Below are 16,486 nucleotides of genomic sequence, written 5' to 3' on the forward strand. Positions count from 1 at the left end.
AAACAGTAACTGTGTTGACAAAAAAAAAAATTAAAGAAAGAACCAAAGCATAAACATGCGTGCTAAATTGACTGCAAAAGATGTTAAACTGGATGCCCAAAAATGAATTTGAATGAACGAGTGCGGCATGTCCGTGATCACGTGACTATATCATTCTAAATTGAATGAACGAATAACGAAATGGTGCTAGTTTTACGAATTTCAATTGAAAAAGTGTTAATTAGAATGACGCTAAAGGTAATTTGAATGCTCCAAAATGAATTTGAATGAAGAGATCATAATATTGAACTACCGAACATGTCATCTACGCTAAATTTTGCTAAATTGAATGCAGCAATTAGGAATTGGACTGACACAAGTGCGAAATTGGCCGGGAAAACCTATATTATTATGGTTATACAGTTCCTTATTCCAAGGCTCTTTATTCCGAATTTTCTTTAGTGAGTGTGTTTCTGAGTAACCAATCTTCGGAAATAATGATACGGTGTTTTGTTTTGTTTTTAATCCAAGGTAACATCTTCAGTGTTATCACTGTTGCCTTCGTCATATTTACCTTTTTATTAACTAAATTGTTTACGTTTTCTTTCTTTTAGTTAATTCATTTGTACGCATAATCATTTTGTAATGACATGACTCATCTTGTAACATTGAAATCGCAGTACTCATACAAACAATGTGATTTGAAAAACAAACAAACATTCTCTTTTCCTTCATGTCGGACGGAAATGAATAAAAATTCGATTGAAATGAATCGATAAGCAAAGGCATCGTAAGCGCGTATGTTCGCTTGAAGCAATTGCTTCAAGCGAAGCACAAGCTTGCCAAGCAAAAGATCAAGTTCAAGCAATAATTGCTTAAATCCGCATGCATAAACTTGTGCTTGTTCTTCTATCTTTTGCTTGCCTGCACAAGCAATTGCTTGCGTTTTCAGCAAACTTGACGTCACGCCTGTGCAAACACAAAGGTGGGTATGATACCATGTATTTGAAAGGGCGTGTGTGTGCGGAAACATTTCCTGACATAGCAGAAGAGCTTCTACGAAATCACACTCATAAATGCACATACACAGACGCACACACATCTATATACACAAGCGTACTGGCTAAATCTCATCATGGCTTATATATGAAGAGTTTGTTCGCAAAAACCGATAATTCCATATTTGCCTACTGGAGATATTTGCGATTAAAGGTCAAGAAAAATAAAGAGAATAATATTTTTTTTTTTGCTTCTTTTGACCATAACGTCAAAAATGTACCTTTATATGTAGTGACCAATATATCATATAAAAGGTATCATTTTGTACTTTATGACAGAGACCTACTTCAAAATCTTCAAAAATGGACTTATCGGTTTTTTCTAACAAACTCTACATATAGTAGTCCGGATCTACCAGGTCGCACGTGGAGAGATTGAGGTCTTCTTGCTCTCCACGTGATGTTATGCATCCTTCCTGTTTCTCATCACTTTTTGCGTGCTTATGACTGGACATTCCCTTTGCTGAATCGAAAAAAAAGTTTCTTACACAACTTGGGAGGAATTCCCTTCTGTTCAATGTGCTTGTCTTTTCTTTATCCCTGTTTTTATACACTAAAATAATTCTTTCTTTTTCATTCGTAACATTGACAATGTGGAATTTATGTTGTCGTGAAATGTGTGTTATTTTCAACGTCATGAATTGATATGTTTATTGTTTATATGAAAAAGAAAGAAAAAGAAAAGATTGAAAATAGTGTGTGAATATGTTTGTGTGTGTATGTGTGTGTGTGTGTGTGTGTGTGTGTGTGTGTGTGTGTGTGTGTGTGTGTGTGTGGTATTGTGCGTATGTTCCTGTTTGGGGAAAAAACCTCCCTCATTGTAGTGTTGATAAATTGTGCTTCCCTGTAGCAGCGTTTTACAGCCGTCAGTGACCGAAATATCCGCCATCGACTCGGGCTGTCTTCCTTTCGATCGGCTGGTCTCCTATAGTGGTAGACCATAGCTCTGGTTTGACGTCATCCAAAAAGGTGATTTAACCACAGCAGAGGACCGAAAGCTATTTTGGGAACGACTGATATGGGTCACTGTATTTGTCTACATTATGAATATACAATTATGTATTTATATAAGTATATGAAAAGATTGCTTCCAAAAGGGGCTAAATTCATCATTTTTCAATGGATTTAGCGCCTTTTAAAAGCAAGCTCTCCTTTTATATACTTATATAATAATCATATATAATTATATACATATCATCATTTCCCATGCCGATGAAGATAAATATTCAGTTTAGCTTTGTATGCAAAATTTACATTATACGCCTAGTATACTGTGGGTTTTGTGAATCCACGTAAATAATTACCCATATAGCATAGGAAAATTGCATATACCCTGACTACGAGCACCGCATATAAAGAGTTTTATCAAGAAATGACCTAAGCGCCATTTTTATACATTTCAAAGTAAGTCCATCATCACATGGAGCAAAATCAAACCTTTGTAGCAATACCTCACCTGTGACATAACAAGGAATATTCTAGAAGTAATGATTAAGAATATCATGCATTTTCTTAATATTTTCTTTGTTTTGTAGCATTTTAAACACAACTATCTCAACCTAACAGTAATGGATTAAGCTCGTCTTGCTATAAAACTTTTCACTTATTCCCTTTCAAATTTAGTGTTATTGTGTGTATGATTGCGTTAGTAATACGAAGAAATTTAAGTGAGTTCTAGAAACAAATGGATAGTTTGAATTCCGATTCGAACGCCCACCACTTGCCATCGTAATGGACCAGTGGAATAAGGGATATTAACAATTTTATCCATGCTTTAAAGGGATAGTATAGTATTGGTGGAGGTGAGGATTGGTCTTTTTTTTTTGGGGGGGGGGGGGGCAGATACCAAGAAACCACTTAGAGCATACTTTTCAAAGAGGAATTTAAAGTTTTTTTAATATTGATGAAAATCGGGTTTGGAATCCCTATGGCTGAGACATCTAAAAACAAAATAAAACAAAGCGATCGTAATAAAAAGTGGGTCCCACCGTTTATTAGGATCGCTTTGTTTTGGACATCTCAGCCACTTCAAAACCAATATTCGTCAAATAAACGGTGAATTCCCCTGAGAATTCAACGCTCTTTCTCGTTATCTCTCCCAAAAGTTAGAAACGTGGAATTGGGTCTTTTAATTACCAAAACTACACGTGACCGTGCACCTCAAAACGAACATAAAGTCGCATACACTGATTTTGCGTGAGGACTGAAAATAAGTGAAATGGGTCAACCTAGCCGAACTTGACTTTTTCATATTTTCTGAAAAAGCTGGTCTTCTATTACATTGTGCTAAAATTTGGTATCATAAAACGGGCAGGAAAGTGTGTTTTTTTAGCAGTTTATCTCGAACATTTTTGGTAGAATAGTGTTATTAGGTGTGTCTTTAGAATCCCTTTTTCATTTCTGAAAAACCTTGTCCACACTATTCACTTTTAACTCTAATAACTTTTGAAAAAATAATGCTACTGCTTTGAAAGTTGGCATTAATTATGGACAGAATGTGTTAATGAGGCATGCTGAATTTCAGATTAATCTGAAAATCCCTTCATTGTTGTTACTCTGGTGGTTTACTTCCTGTTTTTTGTCCCATTCATCGCACAGCCAGCACGGTTTGGTAAAGATTAAGCGCATGAATAGGCACTGTACTTCAGAGCCTCTTTTCTCAGTTCACACTTTTCCTGATTTTGTGCTTTCTTTCCAATATCTAGATAGGTTAGGAGAGTCCATTTGATTTGAGTTATATATCATTTTAAAGCTCCAAGTCTGCTCTTTTAGAATATGGTCTTAACTAAAAATTCATGCTTGGCGACTTTTTGTTTGTTTTGAGGACGGTGCAGGGTCACATCCTGTTCTTTTAATATTCAAGTCGAATATTGTTCATCTCAGTATGGTCGATAGAGAGAGAGAGAGAGAGAGAGAGAGAGAGGGAGAGAGAGAGGGAGAGAGGGAGCGGATTGAAAGGGAAAGACAACTAGAAAAAAATTTTCTGCTGAAATTTAATCAGCGCCCTCTACGTCTGCCCTTGAAAGTGCGGCGACTTTCACAAAGTATCCAGGGTAGTTGCAGAGTGGCCCCTCCCGCCGCGGGTTCCGCCACGCTGATATATTTTGTTTGTCTTCCGCTGACACCGACTCTAGTGGTGTAGACCTACACCCTGCGGTTAAGATACGGACACGGATGTCAAAGACCCGAAAGATGAACCGTTTTGGTTTGCACTGTGCAGCATTGTAAAGATTGACGTCATAACTTATTTTTCTCTTTTTCATAAAATCAATCCCACTTTCTCTCTCGAGTCAGTCATTTTCCCCAAATAGCTCAAATTCAAGTTCAATTTATTTCATACTTCCCATGTATCAACATTACATCAAAAATGTAAATAGCACCAGTTCTTGTTGGCCTATACCTTGTCAATGATGTACAAACAAACAAAAAATACATACATATGATAACAATGATTATAATCAAAACTGGTCGAAATCGAAATCGGGTTTCAGATAAAGAAGTACGACGGGAACTGCATGAAAAGCAATCTTGTTCGGCTGCAATCCCCGAATAACCAGTGTTTGTGGATGTGACGAAGCATATTAAAGGAATATAGGGCCTATAATGAATATGACTAATAACATATTCATTGCACATTATTGTGCTTGGACATAGAGCTGCAGATCGGTCCAGGCAGACCATCCAAAGTAGAAGAGAAGCCAAACTGCTGATGAGTGTCTTTCTCGAAAATGAGAAATGCTGAAATTGCTGAGAAGCTTCATTTTGGGAGACAATGTACATAATAACAAATTGTTTCTGGGAGACAATGTGCATAATAACAAAGTGTTCCTGGTAGACAATGCACAGAATAAGAAAGTGTCTCAAAGTGCTGATATGACCCTTCTTTGCACATTACATAAGGTATCCTGAATCCGATGAGAGGGATCACACTTGTTTTAATGGTCAGCTGTAGGCACCTGGAATACCAAGGGAATACCAGTTGTAAAGAAAAGGTAACTGGTGGAGGTCTGACACTGGTCAAAACAAGATGAGGAGTGACAGTTTTATCTGCCCCATGAGTACTAGCTTTAAGTTGACAAGGGGGTAATGTGCTGACATTAGTCCCTAGGTGCTGACACTAGTCTTTATTGTGCTGACACTAGTCTTTATTTTGCTGACAGTACCTTGTGGAGTGTCCACTTCATAATTATTCATCAGATGACCAATGGTCATCTATATGATTGGTTAATTGTGTCGGCAAGGGGAGGGACATCTATGTGCCATATTTAATGTTACATTTTAAATTGGTTTCCAAGAGGGGCGGACTCAGTAAAATAATCATATGCATGAAGCTTGAGAGCCTGAAACAAAACCAGGGTGCAAGACCCCGAAATAGTTACAACTCGACATCTTCAAGTAGCTCATTGAGTGAAGAATCATTTCACTCCAACTGTACACATCATTTTTCGGCTGAATAAAAGTCAAGCGGACACCAAGGTTCACATACGACTTGTGTGGAATGGGACTTTGATTTTCAACGACTGCCGGTGTGTGTGTGCAGGTGAATGATGCGTGAAAGGTACGCCAACATCCATGAATGTTGAAAACCTCGTTACAGTGGAAGAGAAAAGGAGAACGGATAGAAGTAAAGGAATCACACCAGGGGGGCGTTTCATCAACGAGTTCGTCGGAGGTTTTCACCGACAAATTTGCTATCAGCCAATCAGTCGCAAGGATTTACACTGACAACTGTTAAAAGCTAATGAAATCCTTGCGTCTGATTGGCTGATAGCAAATTTGTCGGTGAAAACTCCGATGAACTCGTTGATGAAATGCCCCCCAGGTGATTTAATGATACCAGAATTAAATAACGTAGGAAATGTCGATATGAAAATAAAAGGATAACTGAAGTGTGAAGAAATAATATTGTGACCAAGCTTTCATTTGTTTTAGAGTAAAACACGATTTGTATGTTTAAAGGGCCTCTACTTAGGTATTCACTAAACCGTTATTGCATTGCAACTATCACACATTCAGGAAAGTAAAAACAAAAAGTGCCATGAAAGCATACTGAAGAGATATTGACTTAGGCCTACTGGGCTGTAGACAGACCTCTAACACTAACAGTTATAACGTATAGAACAAATTTCCTAACGCATGTACCGGTCAGGCCTTACCCCGGAGCGCTCCTTGTACACAGTTATATCTTCGCGTTCGGGCTGTGTTTCGGAGTTAGTAGACTTTATATTTAATAGGCATAAACGTTACATGCAGGCCTAACGTTAGCTAAGTAACTTACTAGTAGCCCGGCCCAGTCGCTGTAAAAACGTGACAGCCATGCTCCGCATGGCCACGGCGTCTGTTCGGGCTAGCCCATTGCTACGCCAAATATCTAATTGTAAAGTGTTAGGCCTATTATGTTATTGTTAGAAAAGAAAAGTTAAAAATGAAAAGTTATTGAGTCAATCGATGCCTACCCTCGAATTCTGGGTAGAGAGAATTGTGTGAGAGAGAGAAAAAGAGATGGAGAGAGAGACACAGAGAGAAGGAGGCAGGGTAAATAGAAAGGTTCACATTTTCCTCAAAAAATACCTGTTGATGAAATATGAAATATATCAATTTAGATAATATAATATTGACTGAACAATGTTTGACATTATCACTTCGCGAATTTCCATGACAAAAAGAGCATTAAACTGCTGGATTATGAAATAAATCAATTACGTATGATATTAACATATTTATCTTAATATTGATTATTATCTATTGACTGAACGATGTTAGATGTTTACAGGTTGTGTTCTTTTAAACTGATGAGAGAAAATAATTCAAGGCATTAGTTATTTTGAGTGAAAGTACAAACATTATGTTTGATTGTTTGTTTGTTTGTTTAATTTTCAATCTGAGAAATTTGCATGGATAACTCAAATAAAGCCAGTGCGCAGTTGTTTGCGCATGAGCAGAAAAAATGGTCATTCGTACAAACAGGCATCTTGGTTTTTAAATTCACTGGGATAAGCATTTGTGATTAATGATTATTCATGTCATCCTTATCTAAATGCTGCTTGCCAGCACATCCACCTGACAGCAAAAGTGGTATTTGGCAATATCATTAGAAAGAGATTGTTAATGCATTCAATGCAATATAATAAAATGGATGCTTTCCAAAGTGCTACTTGACGGATCATTCTGGTCATCTGGTCTATGCAAGTTCATTCTTTGTTTGAACAGGATCAATGGATGTCATATATTGTTTTGTAAAGGTTACGCATTATGTCGCTCTAAAACGAACGAAGTGCCCCTAACCGCCTGAGAGAAAAAAAAAAAGGTCTTTCGGACCAATGTGCCCATGAGCTAACTCCGAACTGCCTTATAAATTCATCTGCACTATCGCTGGTCTGACTCTTTCACTCACACCAACTCCACTATTTGTTTCGTCTCTTACTGAGAGGGTATTTACAGCTTTGCTTCTTTTGATCATAACTTCAAAAATGTACCTTTGTATGTAGTGACCAATATATCATTTAAAAGATATTATTTTGTACTTCATGACAGAGACCGTACTTCAAAATCTTCAAAAATGGACTTATCGGCTTTTGCGAACAAACTCTTCAAATGCAGGAAAAATTCCACAGAATTAAACCTCATTTTCATGAAAAGTAGACATTCCATCGACTTGTTACTGACATGATGCTTAGTGCAATATCATTTCCCTGCTTTCTTAAAGAGTGTCAAGTCAAGACTGTGTTCTTTCATGAAGCTAGAAAAGTGAAAATACTTTGAGCTTTCTTTCTTTGTCTTTAATCAGTCAAGGAAACTCTCGATTTATCGGGAGAGGCCGTTATCTCGCAAAGTCAAGAGAGGGCGTGGTTTGACGTAGTAGTAATCACCGATAATTTCCACACAGAGCGAGATTGTACAAAGTGCATGGCAATGACTTTCGTTATCGGACATAACATTAGAAAATAAATCATAGAGAATAGCCAGAATGACATCTCATTTTTATACGCATATAATATGAAAGAAAACAAAAGTTATCGCCTATACTCTATCGAAAAGATGCGCTGCCATGTTGGCTTCACGCTTTTCAGAAAAAAAGACACATTAGTTTTCCAGTAGCAGAGTTAGCCTTCCGCTCAGCCCCCGCCGTTGTCCTTTTTTCGTCCTTGCAGCAAAAATTGTGTGAGAGGGGGAGAGGGGAAGAGAGGGTTAGTGGAGGGTAAAGGAGGAGAGGGGATGAGAAGGGAGAGAGAGGGGAGAGCGAGAGAGGGAGGAGATGGAGAGGGAGAGAGAGAGGGGAGAGGGGAGGGAGAGAGAGAGAGAGCCAGAGAAGAGAGGGAGAGAGAGCGAGAGAAGAGAGGGAGGGGGAGAGAGGGAGGGAGATAGGAGATGGGAGAGCGAGAGAGAGAGAGAGAGAGAGAGAGGAAGGGAAGGGAGAGGGAGGATGTGAAGGGGGAATACAGCTGGTGATCGCAGACCGCATGTGTACAACGTAGCTAGTACAGGTGTATTGAACAGGGTGTACTGTATACGAAATATACACACTATACTCGCACTTGCAACCAGGACTGACCAGCCCTATAAAGAGCATTTCTGAAAACCAAAAACGGCTGTAAAGGGTAAACAAAGCAACGGCCTCCGAGAAGCTCTTCCACGGTTCGTTGATCGCACCGGTCTGGAGAGCGCGGTGTTTTTACGTGACCTCGGCAAGTCGAGAGTTTTCCTGACTGTAGCTTATAGATAAATTGTGTTAGATTCGTGATAAATTCATAATAATACAACATCAAATAATCGGAACAATTATCAAAATCATTAGGCTCGATCTACCCCTGTAATTTAGAGTGGAAAACTGTCAATTTGGAGCCCATAAGAGACTGCAGAAACTGTGATTAAAAAAGGTGCGTGTTGCACCGGGGCTTGGTTGAATGGGTTGTGGTAAGGTCACAATAAATACAGGATAAAGGCTGTCGAGCCTTGTCCAGTTTGTCTGTCACTAGTATTCTTGGATAGCCTAAACGAATTTAAGCGTCGTGCATGAAGAACGTACGGCGTGGTGAATGAAGCTTGCTCTACGTTACAATACAGAGGGTACTAGCGTCTAATCAAATGCAAATGCACCTGCACATTGTCGGTAAATCAAACGATTTTATTACTCGAAGCTCTCGTTTCTTGGATACCACATCGAAACAAGATTCTCGCAGAAGAGGTTATGATCACGACGTACGTACCTCGTTTTTATAGAGACCATTATATTGATAGATTAAAGAGAAGCTAGAAAGTTTGTAACTTACCTCCTTTGAAGTATACATTTTGCGTTAGATTCCTCCTTAGTTACGGGAACGCTAAATCCTCACTCGCTATTTTGGTTCTTACCACCTGTCTGTTCAGTCCGAAGTACACCTAGTCCTACGTGGAATCCACCTGCTGCGGGCGAGACTAGTGTAACCACCAGTTGTTAGGGTACCTGGCAGAAATAAACAGTCGAGTCCATGTGGTTTCTTAGAGGGTGCAATTATTCAAAATTAAGATTTTATCTTTCTATTTTAAGGAATACAAATCTTTGTGTACCATATCTTGAAGTTCTGCAAATTGAAATATTATCATCTTGAGTGTCGTTCTTATGCTTTTCTTCATTATAGATAAAAATTGTCAATATATTCAAACCGAACTATCCCTTCACAAAATAATTGATTTTTCCAAAGAGTTTTAAAAGAACCCTGAAAAAAAAATTGCCGAGAGATGGCGCTAGTCTATACTTATGTATCCAAATTTATTAAATCAGTTTCAGTTTATTTTTTTATTTAATCACGGCAATTTGCTTCAGCAAATCTGTTCTTCTGCAAATCCGTGAACAACATAAAAATAGCAGAAATACATACAAACTGCATATACAATGATAAAGAAAGGAGCAAGTGTCAAGTAATAACAAAAACAACGATAAATTAAAAAATGTACTATACAAAAAAAAAAGAAAAAAAACAGGAAAACGGAACAAATACCTACGGTAACATGTTATTTTAACAATATCAAATAGAGAAAGAGAGAGAAAAAAAAAATCCTGGGCAGTTGCTTAGGCTACAGCATAGATATATCAAGAGCTCGTTTAAAACTGGTGAGAGAGAGCTTACTTTTCAAGTCATAGGCTAACTGATTCCAACTCTGGACTCCTCTAAAGGAAAGAGTTCTTTTTCCAACTTCTGTTTTTACCTTATACAATACAAATTTTTTCATACTGTTTCTCAGAAAATAATTTGTTACATATTCTTCAAAATATTGCAATACATACTCTGGAAGCATTCCATTAGAAATTTTATACATAACATGTAGTAATTGTTTATACCTTCGTTTTTCCAAAGTATCTAATGACAAACGATTGTAGATTGCTGAGGTCGAGTATCTTGGTTCAACCAAAAGGACAGTTTTTAAAGCTCTATTTTGAATGATTTGCAATTTTTCAGAATCCGTTTTTCGCAAATTACCCCATACAACGCTGCAATAATCGAATTTGCTCTGAATAATGGACTTGTAGAATACAAGAGCAGTTTTTTCAGTTATACAAAATCTTATTCTTTTCAATAAATAAAGACTTTTCACTGTGCTTTTTATCACCTTATCCGCCTGTTGGCTCCAATCAAGATGTTGGTCAAGATAAACTCCTAAGTATTTACAACAAGTAACAGAGGGAACCTCAGATTCGTCAATGCTGACTCTCAATACCTTGTTCCCAATCCTCTTTCTGGAACCTATTAACATCGCTTCACACTTTTTCACATTCAAAGCAAGTGAGTTTACTTCCAACCATTGTGACAAGCACGTCAAGTCTTTATTGAGACCTCTTTGTATTTGACCGAGATCTTTGCCAGGTAAATAAAGACATGTATCGTCAGCGTATAAATGGACCTTACATTCCTTAATGCAATCAGGCAAATCGTTGATGTATACATTGAATAACAAGGGCCCTAACGTAGAGCCCTGTGGGATTCCACATGTTACATACATAGGCTCGGATATGGAGCCATCAATAGTAGTATATTGAACACGATCACGGAGATAATTACCAAACCATTTACATGCATTACTATTCAATCCAAGGAGAGATAACTTATGAAGAAGTGTCGCATGATTGACTGTGTCGAATGCCTTTTTGAGGTCAATGGAGACCATTCCAACCATTTCACCCTTATCTAAGCTACGAAGCATTTCTTCTGTGACACAAAGTAAAGCAGTCATTGTGGAATGGGCAGGTCTGAAGCCTGATTGATTTGGGTTAATAATATCATTTCTATGCAAATAATCATACAACTGATTAAAGATGAGCTTTTCGATTACTTTTGTAATAACAGACAAAACAGATATCGGTCTGTAATTACCCATCTCACTTCGACTACCACTTTTATACACTGGTGTAACTTTTGACACCTTCCATTGTTCTGGAATACAACCACAATTCAAAGAAAGATTTAATATATACCGCAGTGGTTTTGCAATTATACGTATAACAGGCTTTATCAATGTTATTGGTATAGTGTCCATTCCATATGAGTTTTTCATTGGCATACTTTCAACCACTTTCACAATGTCTTCTTCAGTTATATCTTCAAATGAGAACATGGAACTCCTTTTCGGTACATATTTTGCAATCTCTTCCTCTGTTCTTTGATCATGACTCTTGCCAATCGCATCTCCTATTTTTGTGAAATATGCATTAAAACAATTTGACATATCAGTTTTACACTTGACCTGTGTGTTATTTTTCACAATGTATTCTATTTGTTTGAAAGTATTCTTTGCAGGAGTAATAAAGTTTAAAGATTTCCAAACATCATTTGAGTTACCATTGCTGGAATAAATAACATTACTTATATATTCTTTCTTCGCCTGACGACATTTCATAGTAACCTCATTTCTAAGCTTCTTGTACAACTCCCACTCACTTTGAGTTTTAGATGATTTAGAAATGAGTTTTTGTCTATCTCTTTGACGCATAAGATATAAAATTTCTTCTGTTATCCAAGGAGATTCTTTTTTCTTTACTCTTTTCTTTTTAAGCGGTACAAATGCATTCATCACACTTAATAACTTTCTTTCAAAATCATCATATGCCTCAATAACATTATGGTATGTTTCCACATGGTCCCATTGTACCTGAGAAATCGCTTCAGTATATTCTTCAATATTGCATTTGCCAGCAGTTCGGGACACCTTATATCTATGTACATTTTGTTTATGGTTCTTGATTTTTGTACCCCAAGTGCAATATACAAGGTAGTGGTCACTCAGAGATATTGGTATAACATTTGTATAATTGATTTTTTCGGCCCTGTTAGTTACGATAAGATCAATTATAGACGATGTACAGATAGTTTCTCTTGTGGGAGTGCTGACTATCTGTTGGAGATTGAAAGAGGTCAACAACTCACGCAGGTGTTTTGCTTGCCACGATATACATTGTTGTGACATATCACAGTTCAAATCACCAAGAATAACAAAATCAATGCCCATATCATCTACTTCACCAAGAAATCTCTCAAATTCTTGAAATACATCTAATCTTGCATTGGGTGGCCTATACCATACTATAACAAAAAATGGCTTCACCATTTTGTGCATTTACTTCTATAACAATCAACTCCAGATCAAACTCAAAATCAGTTCTCACTCTATAATTTATTCCCTCTTTTACATAAGCTGCCACACCTCCACCTTTACTACCTCTGTCCTTTCTTATCAAATTGTACCCATCTATATTTAATTCTGAATCATCAATATAATCATTCAAATGGGTTTCACTGAGAGTGAAAATGTCAAATTCAGCTTTCTTGCACAAAATACGTATTTCTTCAATATTTTTCCATAAAGACAAACAATTCAAGTGTGAGAACTTAAAACCTTTAAGGATTGAAAGTTCACATACATCTCTATCCAAATCAAATTCCAGTTTTTGTTTTAACGTAATAGTGATTTCTGGTGAACACAGAAATTCATTTCTTTGAGTTTCCAAATCAGATGTTTGGTCATCATATGTATCAGATGCAAACGGTAGCTCAAGTAATAAACAGTAATCACATACCCAGTCATCTGTAGAGTTAAAAATACTTGGGCTTACTTTACTGCACTTAAAATGACACCAATTATTACATGAAACACAAAGTAGAGCGTTTTGATTAACACGAACTGGTCTTTATTACACGTAATACATGGAAAGCGGATAGACATATTGTAATTCTAGTGTCAATTAGTGGTGGTACCTTACTATTTATCGTGCTCAGTTCAGTCTATCGAGGTCCCGTTGGTTCTGTATCACCACCTTTCGTCTCCGGTTTTGATCTCCTGTCAATGCGTATATTCTACCATCTTGCGTCCATGTCCACACGACCGAAGGATTCGTCCTTGTCAAGTAGAGAAGCTGAGCGCGAGGTGCTGTCAGGTCTTCGTTGACGAAAATCGTCGACCCCTTCAGTTTTGATCGCGCCTGGTAGATTTGTTGTTTGATGTTGTGCGTCGCAAATTTGACCAGGATGACCTTCTCAGATTTTCGCCTCGATGATGATGTCGCGTTGGCGTGTTGCTCGTTCTGCCTGGGTGAATAGCTTTGATATTAAGAGTGGGTGGGTGAGCATGTTGCGCGCTGGGGACATTTTTTGTTGTTGTTTTTTTTTTTTCATACTGTCATGCAAAACGTCTGATGTGGCGAGACTATAATTGTCTTTGCTAATCGATACGTCTGATGCAGTAAGACGAACGGTGACTGCTCGCAAAGCATCAATCGGTTATTACTTGTACTCGTTTTGTTTTGGTCGTTTTTCTGATTATCGACTCTGAATCGGTGGCAGCTTTTCATACGAAGACTGGTAGAAATTATTTTCAAGTAAATGATTCATTATTCGAGAAGTCAGCGATGTCTGTGTTTTTTTTTTCACTCTTCTTGACTTCGTCCTTCTCCTTCATTTTTGTCTTAGCTTTCGTCATCATGTTTTGACTTTTGTGCTATATTCAGTGTATTTTGCCTAACGCTGGGAAACTTATAAGTTAGTGGAAAATTGAGCAAAGAAAATGGGGATCCATCGGGATTCGAACCCGAGACCTCCGGATTGCTAGCCCGGTGCTCTACCGACTGAGCTATAGAAAGTCCTAGTTCAGTGTCGTCCCAGAAACCCTAAATTCTCAATGCTCGAAAGGTCAGAAGCTATAGCAGTGTTTGTTTGTGACAGACACGTACACACTTGAACTTGAACTTGGCATATACCCGAAGAATGATTCAACTTGGGGATAAATGCGAGGGATCACCGAAGTGATGCAGTTTTTTTATGAGTATGTAAGAAACGCAACTAGAAAAACTCACCAGAAATGAATATCATTTATTAGTGGACAATTGAGCAAAGTAACATACAAGAAATGTGGATTGCTTTTCACACTATTTGCAAGCTCTAAATCTGCGAAGCGAACGCTAGGACGACGCAGCCTCCGGGATTGAACAATCTTGTTGGAAGCAGCTGCCGCGCGCACATGTGCAGAACACCACAATTTGCCTATAAAGTAGCGTCGTCTTAGCATTGGTCACAGAGCTAAAAGCTCGCTATTGCTCACGATTACCTGAAAAATTGCGTACCCCTCCGATTCTGTATTGATGATGTAATCGCCTTCCTATTTGTTGACTCGTAGGGCACGTATTCACGAAGGTGGTACAATTGAAACTATGGTTGAAACCATGGACAAAGACCATTTTTTTTTTTTTTTTTTATGAGGCGCCAAGTGTCGCCTGGCATATTTCGTTACGAAATCAGTCATTTCGTAGACAAAATGACCATTTCAGAAAATGGTCAAAAAACAACAACAGAAAATACAAACTTTTTGTCAATAATCTAGCTACTAGGAGCAGAGGTTCACTATTCTTATTTAATTTGTACATAAGGCCTTTCCCCCTTATTTTGAGCTTATCTGCGTGTATAATATGTTAGCTCATGCCAGTGGATAGTCTGTGCCTAGCAATATATAGCCCTGCATGCGATGAGCTGGACCCCTGATTCCTCCTTCTTTCCTTCCTTCCTTTCTTCATCCTTTTTCCTTCCCTTCCTTCTCCATCTAACTTCCCTTACCTTTGCCTCTGTTGTTTGTCTTACGGGTCTGGGTCAATTACCCCCTGGGCAATTACCCCGGACCCTTCCCCTGGCCCTAATCGTAATCCTAATCCTGAACCTAATCCTAACCTTAAACCAAACTCCTAACCCGAAACCTAACCCTAACCCTAACCCTAATCCTTACTCTAACCTTGCAACTTAACCAGCATTAGCAGGGGATAATTACCCTGATAAGTGACCTATGTCTCTGTTTATCGTGAGCGTCTTGTGCTTTTTTCCCCCATATATATATCATATATATTGTTTTTCTGTATTACGCGTTCGATTTTCTTGGTGGCCCACATTTCTACAAGCTTGTCTTTTATGCGGGTCTCTCTTTTCCAATAACACATTTTTTTTTGAAAATTAGTTTCACATGTATTACGTAAATTGTTGTATGCATCGTACTTTTTCCCCTTGAACTTGTATCATCAAACATGTGCTATTGGAAATAAAATCTCATTTGAATTGAATTGAATCGAATTGAATTAAAATGAATATTGTATCCATCACACTTTTTTTCTTTTACACAATCACAGCAGTGAACAAGTTTTGCGCATCTTTTTTTTTTCTTTTTGCTGTCAGTTGAATGTAACGAAATGTGGATTTTTGTTTTGTTTTGTTTTTTCGTCTGTGGTTACTATCCATTGGGAATGCCGGAAGTAATCATTCGAATATCAGATAGCCATCTCTGTCTGAAGATAATTTCCGCAAAGACCTTTCTCTTTCTCTTTCAATTTCTCTTTCTCTCTCTCTCTCTCTCTCTCTCTCTCTTTCTTTGAATAACACACATACACATACACACGCACATACACATTGGTAATGATATTACTATTTCTACGGCATCAAATTCTCAGCCAGAGTAGTCTCTTGCCTATTTCGACTCGGCGGCTTCCTTGTTCAACAATTTCCCGCGTATTTCCCCGCATGTCAAGTACAGACATGTAAAACATCACTAGAGTTGGGCCTCTTAAGGACCTTATTGAGAAATTCCGAAATCAGGTTTTTAAAGTCATATTACTCTTACCGAAAAAAGAAAAAAAAAAGAATGTGTGTATTACACAACTCTTGAATATAGTCTTCCTACCCTGTTTGCCGCTGAAAAAGTACCATGGATTACTCACTCTCAAGGATGTAAATGCCTTAGAGGAGGTTTTTTTTTTTTTTTTCTGCAGCAAGATGACGTCATCAGCCACGTAGCAATGTATACATTACTCTAACAGCTTCTCCATCAAACTTGGAACTCACTTTCATCCTCATTGTTGTTGATGTAAAAACATATCCCAGACAGCTTTAATAGATCATGTCTCGTCTATTACGTCAGATGTGTTAGATAAAACAAATAATGAACGG

At 37.8% G+C, this 16,486-nt stretch overlaps 1 non-coding gene across 1 annotated transcript; it reads right to left on the minus strand.

Moving 5' to 3' along the window:
- Positions 1–14,072: 14,072 nt before the first annotated feature.
- Trnaa-agc (transfer RNA alanine (anticodon AGC)) lies at positions 14,073–14,148 on the minus strand. The gene has a single exon. It is a non-coding gene; the product is annotated as a tRNA-Ala (tRNA).
- Positions 14,149–16,486: the final 2,338 nt, after the last annotated feature.

This window comes from Diadema antillarum, unplaced genomic scaffold (genome assembly GCF_040938485.1).
Source record: "Diadema antillarum isolate AM-2024a unplaced genomic scaffold, OU_Dant_1.0 scf00000057, whole genome shotgun sequence".
Lineage (NCBI taxonomy): Eukaryota > Metazoa > Echinodermata > Echinoidea > Diadematoida > Diadematidae > Diadema > Diadema antillarum.